At 44.6% G+C, this 16,191-nt stretch overlaps 1 pseudogene; it reads left to right on the forward strand.

Annotated features, from left to right (window-relative positions):
- Positions 1 to 16,191, forward strand: part of LOC141153153 (uncharacterized) — a 211,748-nt pseudogene that overhangs the window by 93,893 nt on the left and 101,664 nt on the right.

Below are 16,191 nucleotides of genomic sequence, written 5' to 3' on the forward strand. Positions count from 1 at the left end.
ATGATTGAGCTGCTGAGCGGAGAGGTGACTGCTGGGACATTATACAGGACGGCACTGGAGGATTCTGGGTGATGACCGGAGAGGTGACTGCTGGGACATTATACAGGACAGCACTGGAGGATTCTGGGTGATGAGCGGAGAGGTGACTGCTGGGACACTATACAGGACAGCACTGGAGGATTCTGGGTGATGACCGGAGAGGTGACTGCTGGGACATTATACAGGACAGCACTGGAGGATTCTGGGTGATGTCCGGAGAGTTGACTGCTGGGACATTATACAGGACAGCACTGGAGGATTCTGGGTGATGAGCGGAGAGGTGACTGCTGGGACATTATAGAGGACAGCACTGGAGGATTCTGGGTGATGAGCGGAGATGTGACTGTTGGGACATTATACAGGACAGCACTGGAGGATTCTGGGTGATGAGCGGAGAGGTGACTGCTGGGACATTATACAGGACAGCACTGGAGGATTCTGGGTGATGACTGGAGAGGTGACTGCTGGGACATTATACAGGACAGCTCTGGAGGATTCTGGGTGATGACCGGAGAGGTGACTGCTGGGACATTATACAGGACAGCACTGGAGGATTCTGGGTGATGACCGGAGAGGTGACTGCTGGGACATTATACAGGACAGCACTGGAGGATTCTGGGTGATGACCGGAGAGGTGACTGCTGGGACATTATACAGGACGGCACTGGAGGATTCTGGGTGATGAGCGGAGAGGTGACTGCTGGGACATTATACAGGACAGCACTGGAGGATTCTGGGTGATGACCGGAGAGGTGACTGCTGGGACATTATTTAGGACGGCACTGGAGGATTCTGGGTTTTGAGCGGAGAGGTGGCTGCTGGGACATTATACAGGACAGCACTGGAGGATTCTGGGTGATGACCGGAGAGGTGACTGCTGGGACATTATACAGGACAGCACTGGATGATTCTGGGTGATGACCGGAGAGGTGACTGCTGGGACATTATACAGGACAGCACTGGAGGATTCTGGGTGATGACTGGAGAGGTGACTGCTGGGACATTGTACAGGACAGCACTGGAGGATTCTGGGTGATGAGCGGAGAGGTGACTGCTGGGACATTATACAGGACAGCACTGGAGGATTCTGGGTGATGACGGTGTCGTTGTTGTCAGGTTCCTATAAGGTGTCAGGACGTCGCTGTCTATCTCTCCATGGAGGAGTGGGAGTATCTAGAAGGACACCAGGATCGGTACCAGGAGGTGATGATGGAGGAGCTCCGGCCTCTGACATCACCAGGTGAGAGGAGACTCTTGTTGGCTCCGGTGGATGTGATGACTTCTCTCGGCCTCGTCCTATAATAGATGATTTTTCTCCAGACTTGCTCTGGTTTTCTCTACATTTTCTCACAGCTTTCATTCCCTGATTTTTCTCTTCTGATCTGTGAGTCGTGGTTTCTCCGCTGTCGTCTTCATCAGTCTTGAGTCTTCGTCCTCGGCGGCTTCTTTCAGAATCTTTCACCTTCCTTAGAGCATCGGTCACATTTTGTCTGCAGATGTCCCAGCGCTTCTGTCCGTTCTCTCCTGTGAGATCTTTCGGTACCTGAGTCTGTCGTGGATTGTTACTCAGCAGAGTCGGGGTTAATTTACTGATGATTTTCCCCCTAATCCGCTGTCGCTCGTCCGTCCCTCAGAATCGGTGCCGGCTCAATGTCGTCATCAGTCGTGGTCGGGCGTCTGGCTCCTCCTTCTGGACCGTCCCTCAGACCCCGAAACATGAGTCCCGACATGAAGATGGAGCGTGGTGGAGCCGATCACCCCCCCAGACATGGGGGCTCCAGCAGTTCTCGGCCCCCGCGTCTATTCACCCCCCAGAGCCTGACATGGAGGCTCCAGCAGTTCTCGGCCCCCGCGTCTATTCACCCCCCAGAGCCTGACATGGGGGCTCCAGCAGTTCTCGGCCCCCGCGTCTATTCACCACTCGCTCTGCAGGCGGAGAAGCACAGAACTTTCCGCACTGGAGGAGGAGGTCGGATCACCGCGCGCTCCTCTCTATAGGGGATAATGTTTCTCCTGGATGAGAGCGGGATGAATTGTGCATTTTACCATATAATGTGCCGAAAAACAGGAAATAATTCCAGATGAGGTCAAACAGTTAATAAAAAAAAAAAAGAATTTCCCACATTTACTTTTTGGGTTTTGTTTCTCAGCATTTATTGGGCGGTAAGAACGACGTCGCTGCCATTTTCCAGGTCAGTATAGTTACGGCGATTCCAAACTTGTCGGGTTTATTTTTTAGAATATATTTTATGGGTTAAATATTCAGAACTGTTCCTGACACCCATCACTTTATCTTCCGTTATCGGAGCTGTGTGAGGGATTCTCTTCTTGAATGGCCGCTGACCTTTTTATTGGTGACTTTTTTGATCGTTGTTTTTTCATTGCAGTTTTGGGGAGGTGTTTTTGATGCATTTCTTTCTTTTGGCGTTTACCGTGTGAGATAAATCCTGATGTGAAACTGCCAAATAATATATATATTTTCTTTTAGAAAAAATATGTTTGTTCTCATTTTGGGAGACAAAGCAAAATTAATGGGGACTTCAATCTGAGATCCGGGTCTGGTGGTAATAATAAGTGTAAGTCTCCCTTAAAGGGATGTTTGTTCAGAAGAATATGTATTATGGAGCTTTTCTGTGGAATCGGACCAGACAATCTCTCCTTGGCTCCCCGTGTGCATCAGTAAGCGCCCATGACCCCGGTGCCGGCTCTCTAGTTGTCCTTTCTACACATTGATAGGCGTTAACCGCTGCGTACCGGGTGCTCCCCACAACACCGTCCTTCCGGGTTCTGTGACTTCGTACGTTAGTCGTACATGTGCCCTTTTTTCCTCCTTTAGAGACAAACGCAGAACTTGCTGCTTATTTTAGTGTTTATACCGAGGCGGATGTTGAGAATTACCTCTATTTAAAGGAGAAGAAAAACGCGGTAACTCATCTTTTAATAGATCAGGTTCTTTCCTCTTAGAGTGATCCCGGAGGATCCTGTCCAGGAGGGAGGCCGTGTCCACATGGTGAGATCATGAGCTCTCAAAAATACAATCACTGGTAAATGGTCACCGTCCTTCCCCCAATCTCCATACAGTGAATTAGGAGAGAAGAAACCGATGGATAGAAATGTGGAGCTTTCTCCAGCTCCTCTGTGGTTCCATCCCTGGAGACGAAACTTGGAGAAGTTGTTTTCCTACTACGGTTCCTTCATCTGACTGACGATGGTCTTCTCTGTCCGTCTCCTCGGGGTCCTCATCGTCCGAGTGCAGAGCAGAGAGCATTAGGCTTTGGCCTCGCTGATTATCACTTCATACTTGAGGCCACAATGTGCCGGGACCTCGGTACCGGTGGTGAGGACCACAACAATGTAGTTTAGTCCCTGATACATAAACATAGAATTACCGGTTCTGAGAGACGAGTCTCATATATAGACAGATACACGGCAGGTCATGTATTCAGTCTCTGTGTCTCCACAGATGGATCCAGGAGGAGAAATCCACCAGAGAGATGTCCCCATCATCTGTATTCCCTGGACTGTCCAGAGGAGAATCACAACATCCCGGAGGATCATCAGGTAGATTACACTGAAGTCCCCACAACATCTGACCATGACGTGATGGGACCTGAGCTCATCTTACATTGTTCTTTTTAGGGTGAAGATCTGATTGATATTAAGGTTGAGGTTATACATGGAGCACAAGAGGCGACCGCAATATGGGCCGATCAGCAGGGTAAGGAGGGCAGACTGTCATGTCTGTTCTGTGGTCACCTACTACTACTCCCATCATCTCATCATCACATGACACAATCTATTCCGTCACTGTGTGTTTCCTACAGATGGATCCAGGAGGAGAAATCCACCAGAGAGATGTCCCCATCCTCTGTATCCCCAGGACTGTCCAGAGGAGAATCACAACATCCCGGAGGATCATCAGGTAGACGGTGCTGAGCCCTGTACCGGATCTGTATATGGGGGGACATTTCTGATCGAGGTCATAGATGTCACAGATTTTGGTGGTTTCTTGTATTGTGCTGATTGTTACATCTGATATATCAGGAGGAAGAACCGACTAAGAATAAAATTAAGGACGAGACAGAAGAAGAAGCGATGACGAGGGGGGATCAGCTGTGTGTGATTGACGTGAAGGAGGAGATTCCTGTAGATGTTTCCACAGGTGTGTAATAATGACCGGCGTGTGATGATAATGATGATGACCGGCGTGTGATGATGATGATGATGATGATGACCACCTGCGTGTGATGATGATAACTGGCGTATGATGATGATTGGCATGTGACTATGATTAGCTGTTCCTGACGATGACCGGTGTGTGATATCGTGTGGAGTCTCCGGTGCAGTGAAGCTTTAACCTCTGTCCACATCACAGCAGAAGCGTCCGGTGATGGCGCGGCTGCTCTTGTACAGAGTCCGGTTGCGCACCGACGAATAACTGGGCCACCTTCACACCTCTTCTTAATGATTTAATAATCACATTTTTAATTTTTCTAATTGTGTTTTTTTAACCCCTTTAAAGCCCATGACGTATTAATACGCGTCTGTGCCCTGGGCTTTTTAAGAGCCTGACCCGTATTAGTACGTCATGGTGATCGCGCGCGCACACAGGCTGTGCGGGCGCGATCGCCGCCGGGTGTCAGCTGATTGTCACAACTGACACCCGGTACTATCTGCAGGGAGCGGTCCCGCACCGCTCCCGGCACATTAACCCCCGCAATGCTGCGATCGAAGTTGATCACAGCATTGCGGTGGCTAAGGGGAGGTGATCGGTATACTCACCTCCTCTTCCGGCCTCCAGTGCTGTCTACCGCGGCTTCCCGGATGTTGCCATGACGACCCGATGTCGTAATGACAACATCCGGGTCACCAGACAGCAGGAAGATTTTTTTGGTCATTCGCAGTACATGACCAAACTATCTTCTCACTGCAGCGCTGACTGCCTGCATGGCACAGGGATGGTGCTCGATCCCTATGCTATGCAGGCGGTCAGAATAAAAAAAGTGAAAGTCCCATAGTGGGACAAAGTAAAAAAGTAAAATAAACTGTCAAAGTGAAAAAAAAAAAAATTGGAAAAAATATTATAAAAAACTAAAAAAAAATAATCCACCAAAAATAAAAATATAATGTATCCATCAATAAATATTATTATCAAAAAAAAAAACAAGCAAACAATAAAACTACACATATTTGGTATCGCCGTGTCCGGAACGACCTGACCTATAAAATTATCCCACTAGTTAACCCCTTCAGTGAACACGGTAAAAAAAAAAAACGAAGCAAAAAACAATGCTTTATCACCATACCGCCAAACAAAAATGGAATAACACGCGATCAAAAAGACGAATATAAATAAAAATGGTACCGCTGAAAACGTCATCTTGTCCCACAAAAAACAAGCCGCCATACAGCTCCATCAGCCGAAAAATCAAAAAGTTATAGCTCTCAGAATAAAGCGATGCAAAAAAATATTTTTTTCTATAAAATTGCTTTTATTGTGTAAAACATAGAAAAGCGATATAAATGTGGTACCGCTGTAAACGTACTGACCTGAAGAATAAAGCTGCCTTATCAATTTTACCACACGCGGACCAGAATAAAAATTTTTTAAAAAAACAATTCCTGAATTGTTGGTTTTTGTTTATTCTGCCTCCCAAAAATCGGAATAGAAAGTGATCAAAAAATGTCACGTGCTTGAAAATGGCACCAATAACAACGTCAACTCATCCCGCAAAAAACAAGCCGTCACATGACTCTGTCGGCCAAAATCTGGAAAAATTATAGCTCTCAAAATATGGCGATGCAAAAACTAGATTTTACAAAAAATGTGTCTTTTAGTGTGTGACAGCTGTCAGTCATAAAAACCCCATATGATTCTGGCATTGCTGTAATCACACCGACCCGAAGAATAAAGTCGTCTAATCACTTATACCGCACAAGGAACGGCGTAAAAAATAAACGCTAGGGCGGCTGGGGTTGGTATTTTTTTCAAAAGTAAAAAAAAACAAAACGATATGGCTACTAGTGTTGAGTGCTCGCTACTTGAGTTTGCATCGGGTGCTCGGGTATGCACTGAGTATCGCGGGTGCTCGAGTCTCCGCCCCATATGCTTCGCGGCCAAAAAAACCTTGCGGGGATTGCCTGCCATGCAAGAGCGATCCCCGCATGTTTTTTTGGGGGTGTCTAATAACCGTGAAACATGCGGGCGGGGACTCGAGCATGTCACTCGAGCACACGCAGTACATGGTGCATACCTGAGTACCCAAACTCAAGTAGCGAGCACTTGCGCTCAAGACTAATGACAACTTATTCTATATGATGACCTAATGTTATCAAATTCTGTGTCGTACCTCTGGGTTCAAAATGTTCACTATACCCCTTGATAAAATCCTTGAGGGGTGTGGTTTCCAAAATGGGGTCACTTGTGGGGGGTTTCCACTATTTAGGCACATCAGGGGCTCTCCAAACGCAACATGGTGTCCGCTCTCGATTCCAGCCGATTTTGAGTTCAAAAAGTCACACAGTGCTCCTTCCCTTCTGAACCCTGACGTGCGCCCAAACACTGTATTTTCCCCATATGTGGGGTATTGGTGTACTCAGGAGAAATTGAACAAAAGTTTTTGGGGTCTATTTTCTCTCCTTACTCTTGTGAAAATAAAAAATGTGGCTAAAACATCATTTTTGTGGAAAAAGTTTAATTTTTTTATTTTCACGGCTTCATGTTATAAACTTCTGTAAAGGACTTGGGGGTTCAGGGTGCTCATCACACATCTAGATAAGTTCCCTGAGGGGTCTAGTTTCCAAAATGGTGTCACCTTGTGGGGGGTTTTCACTGTTTAGGCACATCAGGGGCTCTCCAAATGCAACATGGCGTCCGCTAATTATTCAAGCAAATTTTACAATCAAAAAGTCAAATGGCGCTCCTACCCTTCCGAGCCCTGCCGTGCGCCCAAACAGTGTTTTTTCCCCACATATGGGGTATCTGCGTGCCCAGGGGAAATTGCACAACAAATTTTGGGGTCCATTTTTTCCTGCTACCCCTGTGAAAATAAAAAAAATTGGGTCTAAAGTAACATTTTTGTGAAAAAAGTTAAATGTTCATTGTTTTCTTCCACATTCCAAAAATTCCTGTGAAGCACCTGATGGGTTAATAAAGTTCTTGAATGTGGTTTTGAGCACCTTGAGGGGTGCAGTTTTTAGAATGGTGTCACTTTTGGGTATTTTCTGTCATAAATACCCCTCAAAGTGACTTCAAATGTGATGTGGTCCCTAAAAAAATGGTTTTGTAAATTTTGTTGGAAAAATGAGAAATCGCTGGTCAACTTTTAACCCTTATAGCTCCCTAACAAAAAAAAATGTTGGTTCCAAAATTGTGCTGATGTAAAGTAGACATGTGGGAAATGTTATTTATTAACTATTTTGTGTGACATACAGTATAGACCAAAAGTTTGGACACACCTTCTCATTTAAAGATTTTTCTGTTTTTTCATGACTATGAAAATTGTACATTCACACTGAAGGCATCAAAACTATGAATTACCACATGTGGAATTATATACTTAACAAAAAAGTGTGAAACAACTGAAAATATGTCTTATATTCTAGGTTCTTCAAAGTAGCCACCTTTTGCTTTGATGACTGCTTTGCACACTCTTGGCATTCTCTTAATGAGCTTCATGAGGTAGTCACCGGAAATGGTCTTCACTTCACAGGTGTGCCCTGTCAGGTTTAATAAGTGGGATTTCTTGCCTTATAAATGGGGTTGGGACCATCAGTTGTGTTGTGCAGAAGTCAGGTGGATACACAGCTGATAGTCCTACTGAATAGACTGTTAGAATTTGTATTATGGCAAGAAAAAAGCAGCTAAGTAAAGAAAAACGAGTGTCCATCATTACTTTAAGGAATGAAGGTCATTCAATCTGAAAAATTGGGAAAACTTTGAAAGTGTCCCCAAGTACAGTTGCAAAAACCATCAAGCGCTACAAAGAAACTGGCTCACATGAGGACCGCTCCAGGAAAGGAAGACCAAGAGTCACCTCTGCTTCTGAGGATAAGTTTATCCGAGTCACCAGCCTCAGAAATCGCAGATTAACAGCAGCTCAGATTAGAGACCAGGTCAATGCCACACAGAGTTCTAGCAGCAGACACATCTCTACAACAACTGTTAAGAGGAGACTTTGTGCAGCAGGCCTTCATGGTAAATTAGCTGCTAGGAAACCACTGCTAAGGACCGGCAACAAGCAGAAGAGACTTGTTTGGGCTAAAGAACACAAGGAATGGACATTAGACCAGTGGAAATCTGTGCTTTGGTCTGATGAGTCCAAATTTGAGATCTTTGGTTCCAACCACCGTGTCTTTGTGTGATGCAGAAAAGGTGAACGGATGGACTCTACATGCCTGGTTCCCACCGTGAAGCATGGAGGAGGAGGTGTGATGGTGTGGGGGTACTTTGCTGGTGACACTGTTGGGAATTTATTTAAAATTGAAGGCATACTGAACCAGCATGGCTACCACAGCATCTTGCAGCGGCATGCTATTCCATCCGGTTTGCGTTTAGTTGGACCATCATTTATTTTTCAACAGGACAATGACCCCAAACACACCTCCAGGCTGTGTAAGGGCTATTTGACCAAGGAGGAGAGTGATGGGGGGCTACGCCAGATGACCTGGCCTCCACAGTGACCAGACCTGAACCCAATCGAGATGGTTTGGGGTGAGCTGGACCGCAGAGTGAAGGCAAAAGGGCCAACAAGTGCTAAGCATCTCTGGGAACTCCTTCAAGATTGTTGGAAGACCATTTCCGGTGACTACCTCTTGAAGCTCATCAAGAGAATGCCAAGAGTGTGCAAAGCAGTCATCAAAGCAAAAGGTGGCTACTGTGAAGAACCTAGAATAGAAGACATATTTTCAGTTGTTTCCCACTTTTTTGTTAAGTATATAATTCCACATGTGTTAATTCATAGTTTTGACGCCTTCAGTGTGAATGTACAATTCTCATAGTCATGAAAATACAGAAAAATCTTTAAATGAGAAGGTGTGTCCAAACTTTTGGTCTGTACTGTATCTCTCTGATTTAAGGGCATAAAAATTCAAATATTTAAAATTGCTAAATTTTTGCCAAATTTCCGATTTTTTTTCCACAAATAAACGCAAGTGATATCGAAGAAATTTTACCACAATCATGAAGTACAATATGTCACGAAAAAACAGTCTCAGAATCAGGGGGATCCGTTGAAGCTCCAGAGTAATTACCTCATAAAGTGACAGTGGTCAGAATTGTAAAAATTGGCCCGGTCATTAACGTGCAAACCACCCTCGGGGGTAAAGGGGTAAATATATTACCTCAATCTTTTACTTCCATATTATTCTTACACAAGTCTCATGTTGCCATATAAATGACTGAGCTTGCGATTCGGACAGAACCCCGGGGGAAGATTCCGTATAATGAGGCTCTGTGGACGCCGTCTGGCCTATGATCCAGTGATGTTCATCTTTTTCAGCGTGCATAAAAGCGCAGTCGACCAGAGGCTAGACGGAGTCCGGTGTAACTCTGCTGCCTCATTATTCTGAATGGATCCCTCGGGGGTGTCATCTGAATCATGTATTTTGTAGATTTAGATGGAAACCCCGATGTACAGTGGGTGCGGAAAGTATTCAGACCCCTTTACATTTTTCACTCTTTGTTTCATTGCAGCTATTCAGTAAGTTCTAAAAAGTTCATTTTTTTTCTCAGTAAAGTCCACTCTGCGCCCCATCTGGACTGAAAAATAACAGAAATGTAGAAATTTTTGCTAATTTATTAAAAAAGAAAAACTGAAATATCACATGATCATAAGTATTCAGACCCTTTGCTCAGTATTGAGTAGAAGTCCCCTTTTGAGCTAGTACAGCCATGAGTCTTCTTGGGAATGATACAAGTTTTTCACACCTGGATTTGGGGATCCTCTGCCATTCTTCCTTGCAGATCCTCTCCAGTTCCGTCAGGTTGGATGGTGAACGTTGGTGGACAGACATTTTCAGGTCTCTCCAGAGATGCTCAATTGGGTTTAGGTCAGGGCTCTGGCTGGGCCAGTCAAGAATGGTCACAGAGTTGTTCTGAAGCCACTCCTTTGTTATTTTAGCTGTGTGCTTAGGGTCACTGTCTTGTTGGAAAGTGAACCTTCAGCCAAGTCTGAGGTCCAGAGCACTGTAGAAGAGGTTTTCATCCAGGATATCTCTGTACTTGGCTGCATTCATGTTTCCTTCAATTGAACCAGTCGTCCTGTTCCTGCAGCTGAAAAACACCCCCATAGCATGATGCTGTCACCACCATGTTTCACTGTAGGGATTGTATTGGGCAGGTGATGAGCAGTTCCTGGTTTTCTCCACACATACCGCTTAGAATGATCACCAAAAAGTTCTATCTTCGTCTCATCAGACCAGAGAATCTTATTTCTCATAGTCTGGGAGTCTTTCATGTGTTTTTGAGCAAACTCTATGCGGGCTTTCATATGTCTTGCACTGAGGATAGTTTTCCGTCGAGCCACTCTGCCATAAAGGCCTGACTGGTGGAGGGTTGCAGTGATAGTTGACCTTGTGGAACTTTCTCCCATCTCCGTACTGCATCTCTGGAGCTCAGCCACAGTGATCTTGGGGTTTTTCTTTACTTCTCCTACCAAGGCTCTTCTCCCACGATTGCTCTGTTTGGCTGGACGGCCGGGTCTAGGAAGACTTCTGGTTGTCCCAAACTTCTTCCATTTAAGGATTATGGAGGCCACTGTGCTCTTAGGAGCCTTGAGTAATGCTGAAATTCTTTTGTAACCTTGCCCAGATCTGTGCTTTGCCACAATTCTGTCTCTGAGCTCCTTGGGCAGTTCCTTTGAGCTCATGATTCTCATTTGCTCTGACATGCACTGTGAGCCGTGAGGTCTTATATAGACAGGTGTGTGTCTTTCCAAATCAAGTCCTATAAGTTTAATTAAACACAGCTGGACTCCAATGAAGGAGTAGAACCATCTCAAGGAGGATCTCAAGGAAATGGACAGCATGTGACTTAAATATGAGTGTCTGAGCAAAGGGTCTGAATACTTATGACCATGTGAGATTTCAGTTTTTCTTTTTTAATAAATTTGCAAAAATTTCTACATTTCTGTTTTTTTTCAGTCAAGATGGGGTGCAGAGTGGACTTTAATGAGAAAAATAAATGAACTTTTTAGAATTTACCAAATGACTGCAATGAAACAAAGAGTGAAAATTTTTAAAGGGGTCTGAATACTTCCCGTACCCACTGTAAGTGTTTAGCGTACAGCACAGGATAAATATGCTCCAAAATGTTTTGTACCCCAGAATGCCACCATTAAGAGCTTCTACTCAACCCACAAAAAAACAAGTCCCCACTCAGGTTCATCATCTGTAAACAGTAATATAGGGGGTGTCCATATCACTGGTAGCACAAAGGCTCTGGAAAAGTGACTTGGCTCCCACTTAAAGAAATCCAGTGACATCTGCGCTCCCAAATCTCCTCCTGAGCCCCACCGTGTGCATTTACCATCCACATGTTTGGCATTACTGTAGCGGGGAGAGCCAATTTATTTCTCCAGAAAGCACTAGCTGGGAATCATGTACTGGGCACTACAACGTAAGGTCACTACAATGTACCGGGCACTACAATGTACTGGCCACTATAATGAAATATTTGCATTTTCACTTCGCAACATCCATTACTGCTCGTTTCTGGAAAGCACCCATGGAGTCAAATTCATCACTACACCTGTAGATACATTTCCATAGGGGTGTAATTTCTAAAATGGCGTCACTTGAGGAGGGATTCGGCTCTTCTGCCACTTAGGGGCTCTGTATATGGAGTTTGCAAACTTTAGTAGAACAGCGTGTTTTCCAAGAGTCAAATAGCGCTCCGTCCCTCCGGAGTCTCGCCATGTGGCTAAGCAGTACAGTACAGCCACATATGGGGTATTGCCCCGTTCAGCAGAAATTGTATAAAATTATGTGGTCATTTTTACCCATTTTCCCTTGTGAAAATGTAAAATCTGGGGCTAAAATAACACTATAGTGGTAAAAATGTAATTTTTTTTTTCTTCACCGTTCAATTGTATAACATTTTGTGAATCACAATTACCTTGCATTCATTGGGAAAGTGCGCGGTGGATGCTGGGTGTGACAAACGGGGAAACCCCACCCACAGCCCGGCGTCCACCGCGGGAATCGCATCACCGAGTCACGCCTCACTTGACGTGACATCAGGGGAAGCAAGAGCCGGCTGCAGCCGGGGGTCGCGTGATGCCTGTAGTGGCCAGCGATAGCGCCGCTCACAGCCAATAAAGACAAAGCTAGGTAATTAGAAAAAATCTCTCAACGGGTTAATTACATTGTGGCCATTTAGTAGTGGACAACTTCTTTAATTGCGTGGACTCTTTTCTATACTAAGGGCATGAGACGAAGCTTGAGAGAGTGAAATGGCACTGGTGGTACATTAAGGGGTAAATCCTGATGACAGGTTCCCTTTAAGAACTGTCTATTTGCTGTCTAATCTCTGCCACCCCTGACTTGTGCCAATGTCATCAGTTTATAAGTGTCATTCACTTTACCCGTCATTGTGTTAATGTTATGGCATGTAGTTGTCCTCCTTATTCCCGGTACTTTCACTGACGAGGGTCTTCATTGTGACATCCAGAAAATACATTCAGAAATCTCTTTTGTGTTGAAGAAAAAAATCACATCTAATCTATCTTTCATCCTGATAGGAAATCCTTGTGAGAATAACGCTTCATCACTAAATTGTAAAAAAGAAGATATCATGAAGCACTCTAATGGAGGAAACCTCATCACCCTTCCTGCACCTCCTGGACTTCACAGCACTTCACTTTCTTATAATCCTCCTGATCATGAGGAATCATCTCCTGAGCAATCTCACATTATTACCAAAAGTCCAGGTGGCAAAGTAGATTCAAGATTTCAGTGTGACAAGCAATTTACAAAAAGCTCAGATTTTTCAACACACAGAAAACACAAAGGAGAAAAGCCATACTCCTGTTCACAATGTGGGAAATGCTTTACATATAAATCACAATTTCTTCTACATGAGAGAATTCACACAGGAGAAAAGCCATATTCATGTTCAGAATGTGGAAAATCATTCACGGATAAAGGGGATCTTATTAGACATCAGAAAATTCATACAGGAGAGAAGCCGTATTCATGTGCGGAATGTGAGAAATGTTTTGGAACGAAATCAAACCTTGTTAAACATCAGAGAATTCATACAGGGGAAAAGCCGTATTCATGTTCAGAATGTGGGAAGTCGTTCACGAGTAACAGGAGTCTTATTAACCATCAGAGAATTCATACAGGAGAGAAGCCGTATTCATGTTCAGAATGTGGGAAATGTTTTGGAAGTAAATCAAACCTTGTTAAACATCAAATAATTCACAAAGGGGAAAAACCTTTTTCATGTTTACAATGTAGAAGGTGCTTTAGAGATAAATCAAATCTTGTTAAACATCACAGAATTCACACAGGAGAAAAGCCGTATTCATGTTCAGAATGTGGAAAGTCGTTCACAAATAACTTTAGTCTTATTAACCATCAGAGAATTCATACAGGAGAGAAGCCGTATTCATGTTCATTCTGTGAGAAATGCTTTACATATAAATCAAAACTTGTGACACACGAGAAAATTCACACAGGAGAGAAGCCGTATTCATGTTGAGAATGTGGGAAATCTTTTATACATAAATCACACCTTGTAAAACATGAGAGAAGTCATACAGGAAAGAAACTGTAATTATGTTCACTGTGTTTTATAAAGTTTAGTAAACATTGTTCAGCATAAATGAGTACACCCCCTTTGATGAGTAAGATTTTATTTAATAGCTCACTGAACACAAGATCAATTTCTAAAATTTTGCCAACACTGAATTTCATAGAACATTTTTTTGTAATCAACACATGAAAGTAAGGGTAATAATATAACTCTCATTACAAAATCTTCAGTTTTACTCAAATTAGTTGATGCACAAATGAGTACACCCCACATCAAAAGCTACTACATCTATTATTTTGTATGGCCTCCATGATTTTAAAGGACGGCACCAAGTTTTCTAGGCCTGGAATGAATAAGTTAGTGACAATACTATATCTATCTTTTATCTCTTTTTCAATAACGAGCTCTTAGAGCCTGGATGCCGGATGGAGCGATGACAACTTGTCTCTACAGAATTCCCCATAGGTGTTTGGTTGGGTTCAGAGCAGGAGACACTTGGCCACAGAATCACTGTCAACCTGTTCTTCAGAAATGTAACAGTGGCCTACCAAGGGAACAGAGTGATGGCAGCATCTTTTCTTTCACTATAGAGCAGAACATCTGTGAATTCAAGATACCATCAATGAAATGTAGCTCCTCATGCAGCCCCACATAAGGACACGGCCACCACCAGGTCTCACTGTAGACACCATGCCTTCTCATTGTATTCCTCACTTCTTCAACGTCATACAGTTTTGAAGCCATCAGTTCCAAAAAAAAAATTTATTTTGATCTCATCACTCTTGAGTATAAAGTACCTGGAATCTTCATATCTTTCAGCATGTGTCCTGGCAGATTGTAGGTCGGCTTTTTTGTACATGGGCTTCAGGAGAGGTTTTCTGGGAAGTGCTCGGATGGAAAATCCTGGTTGAGAAGTGTGGCGCCCAGCTGCGCTTGGTACCACAGATCCTAGAAGGGTGCATGGACGGATTCCTCCACAAGAGGCCCTCATAAGCATTCACACACCTCCACCTTCCACCTCAGACCACCAGAGGGAGCCTGTTCGGGATATAAATAGGGAAGGTGGAGCCAGGCAGTTCAGTTCCTCTGGAGAGTTCAGCGAGTCCAGGTCTGAATAAAGAGTCGATCTCAGTCTGAGAAGAGTTACCTCAGGGGACAGAGCCAGTTCTAGCTCCTGCAGTTGTTAGCCTGCAGTGCAGCGCAGTCCAGACTCACCTAGCTCAGGTTAGTGAGCCAAGGCGTGCTGACGCCATAAGAGCGGTGAAGCGCGGCAAGCTGCCGCTAGTGTGTAAAGCCTAGTGAGAGCTTCAAGCGAGGCCAAAGGCTAAAGGAGTGAGTAGCATTGGGGGCAGAGGAGCTGTACAAGCTCACCCCAGAAAGCATATACCGGACCCCGGATCCGCGTCTACAGGGCCGTATACCCCCCCTGTGGAGACAACCGGAGACCCCTGGAAGACTTCAGGTCCCAGGATTGCCCAAGTGCTGATACGTACCAGAGCCAGGAGTCACAGAGGCCCCGCTAGCTGGGAGCGTGTACTCCAAGAGAAGGCCCTACCACAAAGCCAGCCGGTGCAGGACAGCGACAAAGTTAGGCCTAGCTCCAGGCAGGTCAAAAATTTACTACACAAAGGCAAGAAACAGGAGGCCCTATACCCACTCCCTGGGGAGAATCCTGAAATGCACCCTTCACTAGAGATGAGCGTTGTTCTACTCGAACTGTTCGCCAATCTCAAATTCGAGCTGTTTTGGGCGGTGTTCGAGCCGGTCGGCGAACACGAACAATTTGAGAAAAATTCGGCTGTTCGAGGTTATGTTCGATAACTGTTCGTGCACCAAAATCATAACTGGATTTTTTCTCAGTAATGATGAAAATTAATGTTAATACGCAGTTTGAGTGTACAGCGGGGCGGGGGGAGGGGCAGGGGATGGATCTCTGCAGGAACAATGAAGATCTCCATTTTTTTTTCTCTTTCCCGCATTTGCAGTGGGGAGGTGCAATCTGTCAGCCTATCAGCAGCGCACACACGGAGCGAAGTGCTTTTTTTCACACAAGCAAGGGCATGTGTGATTGGCAGTGTATGTCACATGTCCTTGCCCTATAAGACCAAGCCATTTTCCCCGTCGCCACCATTTTCTCACTGCTGCAGCTGCGTGTTAGACGGCACCGCTGTTGCTGTGTGCGCTATACCTTGTTAATTTCAAGCCAATTTTCGCACAAATATACAGATAGCTTGGGAGTAGGGAATAGTTGTGATTGCAGTCCTTTTAAGGACTAGCTTACAGCATTTCCTACGACTTTTATCAGGCAGGTCTGTGCTCTTAAATAGATAGATTGTGGGAGTAAAGACTAATTGTAATTGGAGTCCTTTTCAGGACTAGGTTACATCAGTTCC

This window comes from Phyllobates terribilis, unplaced genomic scaffold (assembly GCF_046119375.1).
Source record: "Phyllobates terribilis strain yellow unplaced genomic scaffold, ASM4611937v1 Scaffold_1__5_contigs__length_1240528914, whole genome shotgun sequence".
NCBI lineage: Eukaryota > Metazoa > Chordata > Amphibia > Anura > Dendrobatidae > Phyllobates > Phyllobates terribilis.